We start from the raw sequence: 17,739 nt of genomic DNA on the forward strand, positions 1-17,739 counted from the left end.
ATAATTAGAAATAGGAACTTAATTTTCTCAAAATTCAACCCATTATTGATTAGTGCTAAGAGATAATTACTTAAAATAGCCCATTCATCTTTTTCTCAGAATAAGAAATTTTATTGTTGAAGCATTACTTTATTCTAAATAATTTATGCAAAGTAATACTGTAGCATTTCATTTATATAAAATACCCTGTTTTTATTTTTTATTTGCATTTTATTTTTATTTACTTTTTATTTTGGTATCATTAATATACAACTATATGAGGAACATTGTGGTTACTTGATTCCTCCCATTATCAAGTCCCCACCACTTACTCCATTACAGTCACTATCAGTCAGCGTAGTAAGAAGCTGTAGAGTCACTACGTGTTTTCTCTGTGCTATCCTGCCCTCCCTGTGCCATCCCCACTATGTTATGTGTGCTAATCATAATGCCCTTATTCCCCCTTTTCCCTCTCTTCCCACCCACCCCCACCAGTTCCTTTCCCTTTGACAACTGTTAGTCCATTCTTGGGTTCTGTGAGTCTGCTGATGTTTTGTTCCTTCAGTTTTTGCTTTGTTCTTATGCTCCACAGATGAGTGAAATCATTTGTTACTTGTCTTCCTCTACCTGGCTTATTTCACTGAGCAAAATATAAATTGCTCCATCCAATTTGTTGCAAATGGTAGGATTTCTTTCTTCTTATGGCTGAATAATATTCCATTGTGTATATGTACCATTTCTTCTTTATCCATTCATCTACAGATGGACACTTACGTTGCTTCCATTTCTTGGGAAGTTGCTTTTTGAGAGTTAAGGTGAATTCTTTATATATTTTGGATGTTAACTCTTGTCAGATATGTCATTTACAAATAACTCTTCCTTATTGTAGGATGCCTTTTTGTTCTGATGATAGTGTCCTTTGCTGTACAGAAAATTTTTAGCATGATGTAAACCCATTTATTCATTTTTGCTTTTGTTTCCCTTGCCTGGGGAGATATGTTCATGAAGAAGTTGCTCATGTTTATGCCCAAGAGATTGTTGCCTTTATTTCCTTATGAGAGTTTTATGGTTTCATGACTTACATTTAGGTCTTTGATCCATTTTGAGTTTACTTTTGTGTATGGGGTTAGACAGTGATCCAGTTTCATTCTCTTACATGTAGCCATACAGTTTGCCAACACCTGCTATTGAGGAGGCTGTCATTTACCCATTGTGTATCCATGGCACCTTTATCTTATATTAATTGACCATATATGGTTGGGTTTATATCATGGCTCTCTATAGTCTGTTCCATTGGTCTATGGGTCTGTTCTTGTGCCAGTACTAAATTGTCTTGATTACTGTGGCCTTGTAGTTGAGCTTAAAGTCAGAGAGCATAATACCCCCTGCTTTATTCTTCCATCTCAGGATTGCTTTGGCTGTTTGGGGTCTTTTGTGGTCCCATATGAATCTTAGAACTATTTGCTCTATTTCTTTAAAGAACACTGTTTGTATTTTGGTAGGGATTGCATTGAATCTGTAGATTGCTTTAGGCAGGGTGGCCATTTTGAAAATATTAATTCTTCCTATCCATGAGCATGGAATGTGTTTCCATTTATTGGTGTCTTCTTTAATTTCTCTCATGAGTGTCTTGTAGTTTTCAGGGTATAGGTCTTTCACTTCCTTGGTTAGGTTTATACCTAGGTATTTTATTCTTTTTGATGCAGTTGTGAATGGAATTGTTTTCCTGATTTTTTTTTCAGCTAATTCATTGTTAGTATATAGGAATGCAACAGATTTCTGTGTATTAATTTTGTATCCTGTAGCTTTGCTGAGTTCACATATTAGATCTAGTAGTTTTGAAGTGGATTCTTTAGGGTTTTTTATGTACAATATCATGTCATCTGAAAAAAGGGACAGTTTAACTTATTCCTTGCCAATCTGGATGCCTTTATTTCTTTGTGTTGTCTGACTGCCATGGCTAGGAACTCCAGAACTATGTGGAACAAAAGTGGTGAGAGTGGGCATCCTTGTCTTGTTCCCGATCTTAAAGGAAAAGTTTTCAGCTTCTAGCTGTTAAGTATGATGTTGGCTATGATTTTGTCATATATGACCTTTATTATGTTGAGGTGCTTTCCCTGTATATCTATTTTGTTGAGAGATTTTATCATGAATGGATGTTGAATTTCATCAAATGCTTTTTCAGCATCTATGGAGATGATCATGGGTTTTTGTCCTTCTTTTGTTGATGTGGCAGATGATGCTGTTGGATTTTTGAATGTTATAACATCTTTGCCTCCCTGGAATAAATCCTACTTGATTGTGATGGATGATCTTTTCAATGTATTTTTGAATTCGGTTTGCTAGTATTCTGTTGAGTTTTTTGCATCTAATATTCATCAGGGATATTGGTCTGTAATTTCCTTTTTTGTGGTGCTTGGCCTGGTTTTGGTATTACAGTGATGCTGGCCTTGTAAAATGAGTTTGGGAGTATTCCTTCCTCTTCTACTATTCGGAAAACTTTAAGGAGAATGGGTGTTAGTCTTCACTAAATGTTTGATAGTTTTGTTTTAGGTAGATTTTGATAACAAATTCAATTTCCTTGCTGGTAATTTGTCTATTTAGATTTTTTGTTTCTTCCTGGGTCAGCCTTGGGAGGTTGTATTATTCTTTTTTCTTCCTTTTTAATTTGTTTCTTTTTTTTGTTTTGGTATCATTGATATACAATTACATGAGCAACATTGTGAGTACTAGATTCTCCCCATTATCAAGTCCCCCCCAAATACCCCATTACAGTCACAGTCCATCAGCATAGTAAGATGCTATAGAGTCACTACTTGTCTCCTCTGTGCTATACTGCCTTCCCCGTGTGAAGGTTGTATTTTTCGAGAAAGTTGTCTATTTCTTCTAAGTTATCCAGTTTGTCGGCATATAATTTTCACAGTACTCTCTTATAATTCTTTGTATTTCTGTGGTGTCCATAGTGATTTTTTCATTCTCATTTCTGATTCTGTTTATGTGTGTAGACTTTATTTTTCTTGATAACTCTGGGTAAGGGATTATCTGTTTTATTTTCTTGAAGAACCACCTCCTCTTTTCATTGATTCTTTCTGTTGTTTTATTCTTCTCAATTTTGTTTATTTCTGCTCTAATCTTTATTATGTCCCTCCTTCTAGTGACTTTGGGCCTCATTTGTTCTTCCTTTTCTAGTTTCATTAATTGTGAGTTTAGACAGTTCATCTGGGATTGTTCTTCTTTCCTGAGTAGGTCTGTATTGCAATATACTTCCCTCTTAGCATGGACTTCGCTGCATCCACAGATTCTGCATTGGTGAATTATTGTTGTCATTTGTCTTCATATATTTTTTAATCTGTGTTTTCATTTGGTCATTGATCCATTGATTATTTAGAAACATGTTATTAAGCCTCTATGTGATTGTGAGCTTTTTTGTTTTCTTTGTGTAATTTATTTCTAGTTTCATACCTTTGTGATCTGAGAAGCTATTTGGTACAATTTCAATCTTAGAGAATTTACTGAGGCTCTTTTTGTGGCCTAGTATATGATCTATTCCTGAATATGTTCCATGTGCACTTGACAACAATGTGTATCCTGTTGCTTTTGGATGGAATGTTCTGTAGATGTCCGTTAGGTCCATCTGTTCTAGTATGTTGTTCAGTGCCTCTGACTCCTTACTTATTTTCTGTCCTTTGGAGTGAGATGTGTGTTGGTTTCCTAAAATGAATGCATTGTATTCTATTTCCCCCTTTAATTCTGTTAGTATTTGTTTCACATATGTAGGTGATCCTGTGTTGGGTGCATAGATATTTATGAGTTATATCCTCTATCCAATGTCCTTCTTTGTCTCTTGTGGCTTTCTTTGTGTTGAAGTCTATTTTGTCTGATGCAAGTACTGCAACTCCTGCTTTTTTCTTCCTATTAGTTGCATGAAATATCTTTTCCATTCCTTTACTTTCCATCTGTGTATGTCGTTGGGTTTGAAGTGAGTCTCTTGTAGGTAGCATATAGATGGGTCTTGTTTTTTTTATCCATTCAGTTACTCTGTGTCTTTTGATTGGTGCATTCAGATCATTTACATTTAGGGTGATTATCGATAAGTATGTGCTTATTGTCATTGCAGGCTTTAGATTTATGGTTATCAAAGGTTCAAGGGTAATTCTCTTATTATCTAACAGACTAATTTAACTCACTTAGTATGCTATTACAAACTCAACCCAAAGGTTCTTTTTTTTCCTCTTTTTTCTTCTTTCTCCATTCTTAATATATTAGGTATTGTATTCTGTATTATTTGTCTATCTCTTGATTGACTTTGGGGGTAGTTGATTTGATTTTGCATCTGATTAGTAATTAATTGTACTACTTCATTGGTGTGGTTTTATTTCCCCTGGTGACAGCTATTTAGCCATAGGAATACTTCTATCCATAGCAGTCCCTCCAAAATACACTGTAGAGATGATTTGTGGGAGGTAAATTCTCTCAGCTTTTGCTTATCTGAAAATTGTTTAATCCCTCCTTCAAACTTAAGTGATAACCTTGATGGGTAGAGTATACTTGCTTTGAGGACCTTCTGTTTCATTGCATTAAATAGATCATGCCACTCCCATCTGTCCTGTAATGTTTCTATTGAGAAATCTGATGATAGCCTGATGGGTTTTCCTCTTTACGTGTATTTATCTTTCTGGTTTCTTTTAAATGTCTATCCTTATCCTTGATCTTTGCCATTTTAATCATTATATGTCCTGGTGTTGTCCTTCTTTGGTCCCCTGTGTTGGGAGATCTGTGCACCTCCATGGCCTGAGAGACTGTCTCTTTCCCCAGACTGGGGAAGTTTTCAGCAATTACCTCCTCAAAGACACATTCTATCCCTTTTCCTCTCTTTTGTTCTTCTGATACCTCTATAATGTGAATATTGTTCCATTTCGATTGGTCACACATTTCTCTCAATATTCTTTCATTCTTAGAGATCCTTTTATTTTTCTGTGCCTCAGCTTGTCTTCTTCTCTAATTTCTAGTCATTTACTGTCTCATCCACTACATCTAGTCTGCTTTTAAATCTCTCCATTGTATGTTTCACTTCAGATATGGAATTTCTTAATGATTGAATCTCCATCCTAAATTCATCCCTGAGTTCTTCAATATTTTTCTGTACCTCCATGAACATGTTTATGATTTTTATTTTGATGTCTCTTTGAGGAGGATTGTTGAGTTCAGTTTCATTTGGCCCTTTTTCTGAGGTTTGTAAGATTTTAGTCTGAACCAGGTTCCTTTGATGTTTCATATTTTTATGTGGTACCCTCTAGTGCCCAGAATCTCTAGTCTCTGGAGCTGCTCAGCCCCTGCAGTGAGGCCAGGGGTCACAGGTTAGCGATGCTGCTGCCTGGGGGGAAGGACAGAGCTGTTTCCTGCTTCCAGGCTGCTGTGCCTGTCTCCAGTGTCAGAGCCAGTGGGCCGAGCACAGAGGTGTGTGTCTGTAGCTGTGGTAGGTGGGGCTTCCCTCTGGCTGGCCTGATGCCAGGGCTGGAACTGCCAGTTTGTGAGCCGGTGCTGGCAGGCCAGGAGGCAGGAGCAGCAGGCAGCATATCACAGTGGAGGTCCTCAGAGCTGAGCAGCCAGCCATGGGGACAGAGTGCCTGAAGCTCCCAAAAGTTCCCAACTTGCTGGGCAGAGCATGCCCAGACAACCCTGTGCACCTATTCCTTTCCATGCACAGCATGCTCCATGCAAACCCCTCCCCTTCAGCAGCCCTCTCACTGCTAGGAAGCCTCTCAGACCGCCTGCCTTTCCTTTGTCCCAGGGTGGCAGGATGTGGATCCCTATTCTCCACAAACAGCTGGAATCTCATTCTCTCCAAGTATTCTGCCGGTCTTAGCTTTCCAACCCCACCAATCTCCAGAGCACCATGCAATGTAGGTCTATGCTCCCAAAGCAGATCTCCAGGGCTGGGTGTTCAGCAGCAGTCCTAGGCTTCTACCTCCTCCCTGCTCCATTTCTCTTCCTCCTTCTGACAAGCTGGGGTGGGGGAAGGGCTTGGGTTCCACTGGATCAAGGCTTTGATTCTTACCCTGTTTCCTGAGGTGTGCTTTGTTCTTTAGGTGTGTGCAGTCTGGTGCAGCCTTCTTTCCTGTTGCTCTTTTAGGATTAGTTGTATTAACTATATTTTTGTATTATATGTGGTTTGGGGAGGAGTTCTCTGTCTCACCTCTCATGCTATCATCTTGAATCGATCTCCCAAAATACCCCCTTTTTTAAAGAAGTAAGGTAATGTTTGATATTCAGTGGAAACTCAGACCATAAAGAATGCTTATATGCTATTCTTAGAAAAACAAAGGTACCCAAAAAACCCCCCACAAAATAAACATGCATTTTCAGTCAATAAAGAAAAAAAAATTTAAGTAATAATGATGTAGTATTAACACCATCATTAATACAGTTGTCCCTTTAACAATGGAGAGATTAGGGGCACCAACCCCGAAGCAGATGAAAATCTGTGCACAAATTTTGACTCCCCAAACACTTAAATACATAACTTACTGTTGACTTGCAACCTTACCAATAATATAGTCAATTAACACATATATGTATATTACATGTATTTTATATATGCATAATACAAGAAATACAATAAAGAAAACTAAATTTAGTCTTACAGTAAGATAGAGAATAAAAAATGTTTTTTTCAAATTATCATGAATTTCCAAAAATTTTTCCAATATATTTGTTGAAAAAAATTCAGACGTAAGTGAACTCTCCTTGTTCAAATCCGTGTTGTTCAAAGGTCAACTGCATATGTATTCATTTAACTTGTTATTTTATGTTAAAATCCCTGGATCTTCAGCCAAGTATTGAGGCACGTCAGTATGCATAAATAGCAGTTTTTTCAAAGGCATTCCATTGTTATAATATGAAGGAAAATAAAAGATTAGTAATATTATGGAATGTTACAGTTTCATATAAATGTGAGTAAATATGTACATGTGACTTTTTAAATTTATATTTGAATCACTTAATTCTTGCCTGCTATTATGAATTTATTTTATGCCTATTGCAGTAACAGGCAGTTGAGTGATACTGTGCTTTAACAAACCTGAAACAAACCTCATACAAAAATTCACATTATGATAAAATAAACTAGGGAAAATTTACCATTTTACCAAAAATTTTTATTGTGTCGGAGCCATTCTTTCACATTGTAGTTCCTTTAAATTTTTAAAAAATAATTTAATTCATACACAGTTCTCACAGACTATTTTGGTGGACAATTAAGCATATATGTCATGCTACTGCATGTGTACTATATAGGGTGTACACAGTCAGAAATAACTTAACTTTTTATGTGTACCTGGAGATGCTACTACCACACCATAGACATTCTGTGTTTACAAAAGAGTCTCCTGAAGGGCCTTTTTTGTAATATATAAACATGCGAATGTATTTTGAAAAATTATGATCAAAATTTGTGAATCTACATGGCTTAGATAAAGCAAAAAACCAACAGATCTCTGTTTCTTCTGTTAACATGAAGACTCTGGGGAGTCTTGAACAATGGAGGGATAACCATCACTACTGATATTTAAAACAAGAAGAGCGTGATGGAGGAGACTAGCCAAGTCCTGGCTGAGGTTTGTTGACTAGGACACAGCATTCAAGCACAGCCACGCAGAAGAGAAGGATGTATGGGAAATTTTGTGAGAAAGGCCCTCTTCTGACCCAAAGTCTGGCTGAGTCTGGAAGCTTCTGGGGCATGCAAATTTGGACAATGTTTTAACCTGTGGTTTTGGCATATGAATTCTAAAATTAGAGCCCTGCATGTGCAAACTTGTGGTAAGTTCAGAGTCAAAACTTCCAAACTCCTGAGTCACAGTAAAAGATGGAAAAATGGAAGAGAGACTTGAATGTCCTGAGAAAAGGACAGATCTAAGCTCAAGACAATGACAGAAACCAGCCAAAGTCAAATCCTATGCATGTTCACTGATATTATTAATGATAACCATTGTTTTCTTCCTTATGATCAACTGTCGGGGATCAGATGAAGGGCGGGGAGCTGGGGCCCGGGAGGAGGGACTGCGGCCGTCGCGGAGCGAGAGACAAATGGATTGAGGTTAATTAAGCACTATGGTGAAAAGAAGACTTTCTGAAATATCGGCAGGCTCTAGCTCATCTTGGTCCATTCACTCTGATTTGACGGGAAATATGCTTGGAGTGGAGGCTGCTTTTTATGCACTCCACAGTTTAGCCCTCCTGAACTTTTCTTAAAAAACAGGGTCAGAGACTGGGTTGTAAACTGGCCGCCGCTGTGGCCGCCACCAAGCACGGCAGTGTGGTGGCTTCTCTCTGATGGAGCGGCCGTTTTCAGGTCCCCAAAAAGCAGAGGGACAGCGGGCGCTGGGGCAGGGAGATGAGGGCTGGCATGGGGCAGTGTACGGAAAGGGCCTTCGCCTCTCAGGGACAAAGCATGTTCTGTATCTGCAAGTAAACTTTCTAAATATTTACGGTGACCTGAAGACAAATAAAGCAAACTTCTCCTATCATTGCTTGTAAGATAATGTCTGCAAATAATCGGGGAGAAAAGATTATTTATGTATTTAATTATTTTTTATTTAGCATAGTACTCTGATGTTGAGATCATTAAAATCACATGGAAAGGGCGTGGCATTATCTTTATTTTATGAGCTTACAGATACATTTCGATGAAACACCTCTGCTCCTGCTGCGTCCCGTAGGTGTAGACGCAGCGGCGACAACTGTGTACAGAAGTTGCTGGGCATGTTTACCACAGAGTTAATGAACACAGCCGTTGCTATGTTGCATACCACCTCTTCCTGAGCTGTGGAGATTGTGCCAATGTGTCATGTAAATGTTTTCACTTGTTAAAATTTTTAAAGGCCAAAACATGTGTTATATTATTCAGCCATATTTTTCCCCAGGATTTGAAAGTAATTTTGACATGAGTTTAATTAAACCCCAAAATCCCACTCTCAAATGTTTTGTAACTGTCATCACAGCTAAATGCCATAGTTATTATTCTGAATACTGCAAAACACCCCCTACAATACCAACCTACATGTGCTTTTACATTTCATCAAAAGTACAGTTGAAAATACTCCTATTAGTATTTTTCAAGTGAAAATTAAACAATAATCAGTTTCACTGTCTTATACAATTAATTTATATGTATCTGTTTGGAAAATAAATAAGTATTGGGATACACAAAATAAATTAATGGGTTTTGATAAGGCATAAAAACCACCTCAGAGCTAGAGCTCTAAGACTAATGCTCTGTCCTTGTTTAGGAGTGGCTAAATGGACAAGAACCAGGTACATACAATGCAAATGGGTAGTTACCAAAAGTCTTTCTCCTCCTTATGATATTCACTTAGTCAAAATATGCCACACACTATATACACTACATTAAGTTCTCTGGTATTTTAAATGGATGCATGAACTTCAGCATACACTGAAGCACTACACCTTCCCTGATGCCACTACTTTCCTGAAAATAGAGTGAATAACCAGCATCTCTGAAGTTGTTAGAGTGAATTTAGTAAGGCTGTGGATGTAAATTGTTATAAAGGAAGACTGTTTCCTTATTTCAACACTATGTAGTACCTTTCAAAGCTGCTGGAGTTAACATGCATGATGAGAAGGTGAAATTAGTTCTCCATACATTCCTTCTGAGTTCTAACTTCCCTTTTGTTGCTGTTTTTTTTAACTGATTGTCTCATTTCTTCCTGAATATGGTTCTCATGGATCCCTGTTCTCTTTTAATCTGGACCTCATACTCAATAATAATAAATTTCCAAGATAAAAAACTAAATGTACATAAATAACAATCGGATGCAATATGGCACATTCATGCAATGAGAAAAAATGTTTCACTAAAAAAAAAAAAGGTAGATAAGCTTTCTTTGACTTAAGAATGATTTCAGTGTACTTGAATCTCAAATACAGATTCCTAACCTAATATTGTGAGATTTCCAGCAATAGGGAAAAACATCATTGGTCATTATGATTGATCATCTCCACCCAGTTGGTGAAAGTAAGAATGGTGTCATCTCGATTTTTGGATAGATCCTGAAGAATGGGTCTGCCTCAGGATTAGGAGTCAATAAATAATTATCAGTGAAGTTAAAAAATCATATTTGCTCATGCATACCTATCCATGGTATTCATATGCACCTATTTTCTTTCTGTAGATACTTCATATGGATTATTACCAGAATCCTTTTGACAAGCATTTTGAACATTTATAAAATTAATTAATAATATATATAATATTGTTTCTTTCAATTAAATACACAAATGTCAACTAGATTCACCATATGTTCGTACTTTTTAAATAATTTTTAGTAACACTTTCTTCCTTTTTTAGGAAAAAGATTGTTTTAAAAAGTGAATTCAATGTCAACAACCCTGAAAATACCCACAATAAGCCAATCTAAATTCCAGCAGTATTGGAAATCAGAGTGATTAAAACATATAAAATAATTAAATATTTTAATGTATAAATATTAGGTAGGAAATGTTTGAGCTGCCTCAAACTTTTAAATAATTTGCTTACCCAAATAAGATATTTTCACTAGTCAAAGTACAATCTCACTACAATGGCTATTCTCAATAACATTAACTTACAGCTTGCCTATATAATTAATAATAAAGTGATATTATCTAAGAAAATAGTATGTATAATTTAGATGTTTCTTGATAATTACTCATCCATACTGATTTGGAGAGTTATCTGCCAGTAGCCCTTTTTTCCCTAAATAGATGAACTTTTACATGGCTTGTCCTCCTGTGCATCTGAGTGACTGCTAATCGATCAGAGACACGAAAAGTCACTAAAATAGAATAGCTACTGTAGGCCTGTTTATCTTTCAAAAGCTTTGTGAAGGTGTGACCTGGCTAACTAGTTTAAACATTGCTGGAAATGTTAACTAAAAAGCACAGCTGAAAACTGATTAGTATTAAGAATTTTAGCCAAAATATGTAATACAATTTCTAGGATGTAGAGATGGTGGAGGAATCCATTTTGGTCTATATGCAAGCTGAGGCAATAGATACAAACCAGGTCCCAAGATACTAGCACAGGTGTACACAATAAAGCAGAGACAGCATAATCATGCCGCCCTGAAAGAGATGAAAAATATCGTCTTAGGCTGTTTCTTTATCTCTTCATTCTTTCCTGGGAAAACTAAAAATCCTGGTCAAATCCAATTCTTCATCTTCTCCATGGCAATCTAAGCAGCTGGATTATATTTGTAAAAAAAAACAAAAACATGAAAGACTACTCTCATTTCAAATTTATGAGCCAGAGATATGAGAGTTCTTCAAAAACCGTCAGAAATCTTCCCATAGCCCCTTAGTCTTTTCTCCCTCTCCCCTTGTTTGTCACATCATAACCTTTCATTGTTATTATTGTCAAATGTCCAAAACCTTCTTCTCTGTCACTTTCAATAGATGCTTCATTTATTAATTCACTAAGAAAGTGTGAATGACACTTCCATGTGGTAAAATACCTCGACCTACTTGCACCTGAAAGTGCTTGCTTGTCCTTTTGTCTCTTTGATGGATTAAGGGCCCATGCATCATCTGAAGCCAGGTCTGCCCCTTGTCCACCGGATCGCGTTCTCTAGCCTGTCCACCAAAGGCTCTGCTCTGCTCTGGCAGTTGCCTCCTTGTCAAAGTACAACATTCTCTTGCTCTACAACATTTCCCTTCTGTTTCTTTATTCCCACTTGCAGGTCTCCCTCCCCGATTACTCTCCGTATCTGCACCATGTAACTCCACACATACCTGCTTCTCTTTGCAGAAACTCTCCGCCAGTGAGTATTCCGCGTTTGCTGTCTTATTTCCTCAGCCCCTTTTCTCTCTTAGACTGTTGCCAGTGTCAACCTTAGCATTGATCTTTCCAAAACAATGGTCATTCCTCACTCAGCATATTTGATCTCAGCAACATTTAATCATCTTGTCATTCTGTCCTCCATGAAAAACTTTCTTCCTTGGCTTCTATTCTACACTTTCTTGGTCTTCCTTCCACGTCACGGGCGGTTAAGGTGCAGCAGAGCTCTCGCCTCGGCCCCACGCTTCCCGACGCGGACTCATTCTCCAGTTTGTTGCAGCTGTCGGTCCCTTGCCTTGACTGAGCCCCCGGTGTTTCACTTTTTAGTAATGAGTCCTCAAATCATTTTTTTTTTAGGGGGACTTACCTTATTTATTTAATTCCTGCGAATGCCATAACCAAGCCACAGCAAGCTGTGTTTGTGAAACACGTTTTGCCACCAGCACTTCTGTCATCTTGATTCAAACCACCGTAGTCTGTCTGTCTATCTCTCTGGGGCAATCGCAGTAAGGTTTTAATTGGCCTCATGACTTCTGCCTTGTTTTCTGCTCTAATGAATTCTAATCTAGTCTGAAACACAAAAACGTTTTATGTCCAGCTGTGGCAATTCTTTCCTACTTACCGTTCTACAAGTAAGACCATTTTAGTTATATTACTATTAATCCACTAAGATTCTTAATTTATTATTCTGACTTCAATTGTAAGTTGGTCTGCCTGACACAGTTTGCTCATCACCCGGGTTCTGTTACCTAATAGCAACCAAGTTGTTATCCTCATCCTTTAAGGGTTATTCACAGATATATGTTTCCACACTTTCACCAATGGACATCTCTGTCACAATATTATGATATAAATGAAGAGGACAATCAAGAAAGAGCTATCTGGGACCTAACTTATTCTGAATCATTGGGAAGGAAATGTTAGAAGCAGTATCAGTCGTTTGAATTTAGTATGCTACCACTTTTAAAATTATATTTGTATGTTTAATTATTGTGGATTTTTGAAAGCCATCATTGATTTATGGTAGAAATAAATAAAATGGAAATTGCTATTTAGAAATCTCCACTATACCACAAAGTTTTATGGAGGCCAATCTGTACCTGTCTTTTATATGTTACAATTCTGAAGAAATTTGGAAATGAATGCCTTATCCAGAATACATACTAAAACTATCAAATTTTGGCTCAATATTATTTCTATATTTCTATATATTTTTATATTTTGTGGAATTTAGTTCAGCTTGGTCTGACAGGCAAATCCATCTGAAGCCTTTGGCTGACATTTGTGAGCTATTGAGATATGGTCAAGACGAAAAGAATTGACAAAATGCAATCACAATTCATTTCAGGTGAGGGTGGAGCTCCTTTTAGAAGGATATTATACAAACCACTGAAAATTCACATATTGATGAGAGAAACATATAGCAACAAATCCTTGAAGTGATTATCACATAAGGGAATACATCGGCCTAAGCACACATCACTCAGTAGATTAAACCTCTGCTATAACCATGAAGTTAATAAATAATCTATAAATGATGTGGTATCTGGAAATGAAAATAAAATGCATATTACTGCACTAAATTAACTTAAATCTTTATCAATTGAACTGAAGATGTTCTTTATACTTTGCTTAGCATTACTAAAAGAGAAACATTGCTAATTACCTATGGCTTTTATTATGCTGAAAAATGCTGTCTTGTCAATGAGTTTAAGCCTTGGGCAAGTTCGCTATGGATTCTATGTGACCAAAGAATTTTGACAGCAAAACATTCTTGGGGTGAAAGGGTTATACCCAACTTTATTTCCAGGTGGCAGGTCAGTCACTAAAATCCCATTTACTCAGAGCGAGTCTGCATACAGCAAGCCGGTCTCTGCCTCTGGGCCTCTCTGTCTGCACAGCTGTCCTCTGGGCCCCTTTGTTCTCAGAGTCATCCTCTGGGCCTCTCTGCCTTCATAGCCATCCTCTGGGCCTCTCTGCCTGCACAGCTGTCCCACACAGCCATCTTATTGGCCTCTGTCCTCAGTGCTGCCACCACTCCAGCCTCTGCTCTGCTCTCCTGCAGCCTTGCAGCCGTGCCACCATGTCACGCCCAGAGCACTAGGTGAAGCTTTTGTATATAGTCAACAGCAATGTATTGCCCGCAGGTGTACAGTGAGCTAGTCAACCAGGACCCGGTGAGAATCCTGGCCAAAGGAACTCTCATTTTGTCCATACTCCACCCCTCCAGGATTCTCTCCTCTCAGTCTATGTACCCTCAGTCCTCTGCAATAGTCCTTGTGTAAGGAAGCTTGAACATTGTTCTCCAGCCTCTCCAGCAAAATGTCTTGCAGACACACAAGCCAGACTTGTGGCTCTGTCTCTGACCTCTGCCTCTTTAGTCTTAATGGCTTGAACTGCTGCTCTGGTTTCAGTTGCTGCCATAGCTCCAGTAAGATCCTATTTGGCTTCCTGTCTTGCCAATGGGTTTCAGCCCCATGCAAGTTAGCTATGGATTCAGTGTGACCAAAGAAATTGACAGCAAAACGTTCTTTGGGGTGAAAGGGTTTATTACCCAGCTTGTTCTCCGGCAGTATGTCGAGCACTAGCGTCTCTGCCTCCGCTCAGAGCAATGGGCCAAGCTATTTAGCACAATAATACCTTGTTGCCTAAAGATGTGGAAGCGGCAACCCAGCAACAGGCCAGTTACATCATCAGGTGGTTTTGTTGGATTCTCCCAGAGGAGGACGCCGCCCCAAATCACTCACGAAAGGCGTCTCTTGATGCAACAAGCAAGAGGAATTTATTCACGAACCAGCTAGCTGGGGTCCAAGTTAGCCCGACGCAGCGGGTCTCAACAAGGACCCCGAGCACTCAAAACCAACGGTTTATATAGCATTTTCAAAACACTTAACTCTTAGTAATTTTCCACAGCTGCACATTATCTTTGCAAGACAAGACCACTCCTCAATTGTTAGGGAGGTTCTGCACGATAAGCTTGGTATGTAGGATTAACTGACCAAGGTTAGCTGACCGAAGGCCACAGCTGCCCCCATCCCGGTGTTCATGATTAACTTGTTTTCCAAGGCCTTACCCAGTTCCAGTTTTTTTTTTCTCTTTTAAGTCACAACTTCAGAAAACTGCTTCTAGGCCCTTAAGATGGCTACTCTTATGCTAACTTATTCTCATTCTTACATTCCCCACTTTTCTTTTTGGGGCATTCCAATCATGGAATGTTTGTTTCTTCTCGATGTGTGAGCGAGTGATACTGTTGTCTTAGCATTAGTACTTGAACAGCACTTACTCTCTCTCTAACAAAAGATATTAGCCGGTTCAAAACACAGGGACCAAAAGTAAGAAGCAGAACAAGAATGAGCAAGGGTCCGGCTAAAGTGGATATCAGAGTTGTGAGTCATGGGGACTTAGTGAACCAGGACTCAAATAGACCCTGGCCAGCCTCTTGCTCTCTCTTTCTCTGGTCTAGCCTTTCCCTAAGCTTTGACATTGAATCTCTTACTATTCCGGAGTGGTCTGCATAAAAGCAGCATTCTTCTCTTAAAGCTGCACACAGTCCTCCTTCTTTTAGGAACAGCAGATCCAGCCCCCGTCTATGTCAGCTACTTTATCTAAATTAAAATATAAGTCCAGGAACCATGTGCCCAAAGGGGCAATATGGGTGGTGTGATTATACTCTTCTTGGGTCTGCCCATTTCCTACTTTCCAGGTAAGCAGATAAGGGACATGAGGATTAAGGCTCTGGGGGGTTGGAAACAGCAGGAGCATTAGAATTACTAACAACATAGTTCCTTTTACACAAGCGAAGCTTAAGAGGATTATCAGTCCGAGTTACTCGCCAGTCCGAGTCCGACGGGGGTGCCTTCTTTAGATGTGAAGCGTGTATCCAGGAAGAGATGCTATCCACTTTCACAGCTGTGGTAGTAGTCAGGAGGATGATGAAAGGTCCCTTCCACCGTGGCTCGAGGTTTCCTGTCCGGTGCCTTCTCACGTAGATGGGGTCTCCCACCTGGAACTGGTGAGGCACTGAGAGGTCTCTGGCCGATAGGCTTCCTTGATGGAGGCCCACACCTCTTTCTGCACAGCCTCCAAGGCTCGTAACCTGGGCAACAAAGGCAGGGCCGTTGTCGGAGCCGATTACCTTTGGGATCCCAAATCTGGGAAATATCTCTTCAAGGATCTTTTTAGACACCGTCTGGGCTGTCTCAGTTTTTGTGGGGAACGCCTCTGTCCATCCTGAAAATGTGTTTAGGAAAACTAGGAGGTACTTATATCCATACTTAGCGGGCTTAATTTCAGTGAAGTCAACTTCCCAATAAGCTCCTGGGCGATCTCCTCGAAGTCTTTTTCCAGATATTGCTTGATTTTTGCTCACGTTTACTAATTGACAGGGTACACAATTTTTTACAACCTCGTCAGCCAATTTTCCTAATCCAATAACATGATAAGGGGAGTCTCGAACCAAGGTTTTTAGATTTTTTGCTCCCAGATGTGTCAATTGATGTAATTGCCTTAAGTATTCCTCTGCCTCTCTCTGGGGCAGGACAACTTTCCCTTCTTCAGACTTGTATATCTCTTGGGGCGAGAAATTTTTGAACCCTAATTTGTTTATACAAACGAGATCTTCAGGTGTATACTGGAAGCTCTTAATGTGGGTGGCTTCCGGGCACACTTGGAGGGGCAAAATGTTCATTCCCTGAGCGGCTTGCTTTGCGGCTTGGTCTGCCCTCCGGTTTCCTCGAGCTATTGGAGCGACAGGTCTCTTCCAAGGTCCCCATTGCTGGGTCAACACTCCCCGAGCCACTCCACTCCGTTCATCCACAAAAAGGACGAAAAGCTTAGTCACGTCTGGCAAGGCTAGAGTGGGTGCCGACAGGAGGGCCTTCTTGATCTCATCAAAGGCCTGTTGCTGTTCAGGTCCCCAAACAAACGGGGCTGCCCCTTTGGTTAGGGGGTACAGGGGGGCGGCTAAGGTGGCATATCCGGGTATCCATAATCTACAGAACCCTGCTGTTCCCAGAAATTCACGGACTTGGCGCGGAGTAGTAGGGACCGGGATCTGCGTCACAGTCTGCTTCCGGGCTTCAGTAAGCCACCTTTTCCCTTCTCTCAGGGAATACCCTAAATAAGTCACTTGTTGTTGGCAGATCTGTGCCTTTTTGGCAGATGCTCTATACCCCAGCTTAGCAAGTTCAGTCAAAAGGGCTTCAGTGGCCTCTTGGCAGACTTCTTGTGTAGGGGCGGCTATCAGCAAGTCATCAACATATTGTAACAAGGTTACCTGTGGGTTGGAGGCTCGGTAAAAGGCCAAGTCCTGGTGTAAAGCCTCGTCGAAGAGGGTAGGTGAATTTTTGAATCCTTGTGGCAAGCGAGTCCAGGTCAATTGTCCAGTAGTTCCTGTGGAGGGGTCCTTCCACTCAAAAGCAAACAGCGGTTGGCTACTCTGGTGCAGGCGCAAACAAAAGAAGGCGTCTTTTAAATCTAAGACTGTATACCAAGTGTTTTCTGGGGCCAGAGAGCTTAGCAGGTTATAAGGATTCGGCACAGTGGGATGAATGTCCTGTGTTCTCTTATTAACTTCTCTTAAATCTTGCACTGGTCGATAATCTCCTGTTCCCGCTTTCTTTACAGGCAGCAAGGGAGTGTTCCATGGGGATTTACATTTTACTAATATCCCCTGCTCTATGAGCCTCTGGATATGGGGCCTAATTCCATCTCTGGCTTCTTTACTCATTGGATATTGTCTCACAGTTACTGGTGAGGCTGAGGCTTTCAATTCTATGACCACCGGGGGCTGATTTACAGCAAGCCCCATACCTGCTGTCTCCGCCCAGGCCCTTGAAAACTGGTTGAGCCACCTTTGATTAACTCGGGAGGGTTCTGGTTCCTTAAAAAGGCGGTACTCGTCTTCTAATCTTATGGACAGAATACTT

At 39.7% G+C, this 17,739-nt stretch overlaps 1 protein-coding gene across 1 annotated transcript in view; it reads right to left on the reverse strand.

The window, feature by feature from the left end:
* The window catches only part of FSTL5 (follistatin like 5), an 856,022-nt gene that overhangs the window by 526,300 nt on the left and 311,983 nt on the right, over positions 1-17,739 (reverse strand). The gene's annotated exons all lie outside the window — the stretch shown is intronic.

This window comes from Manis pentadactyla, chromosome 1 (assembly GCF_030020395.1).
Source record: "Manis pentadactyla isolate mManPen7 chromosome 1, mManPen7.hap1, whole genome shotgun sequence".
In the NCBI taxonomy this organism is placed as follows: domain Eukaryota; kingdom Metazoa; phylum Chordata; class Mammalia; order Pholidota; family Manidae; genus Manis; species Manis pentadactyla.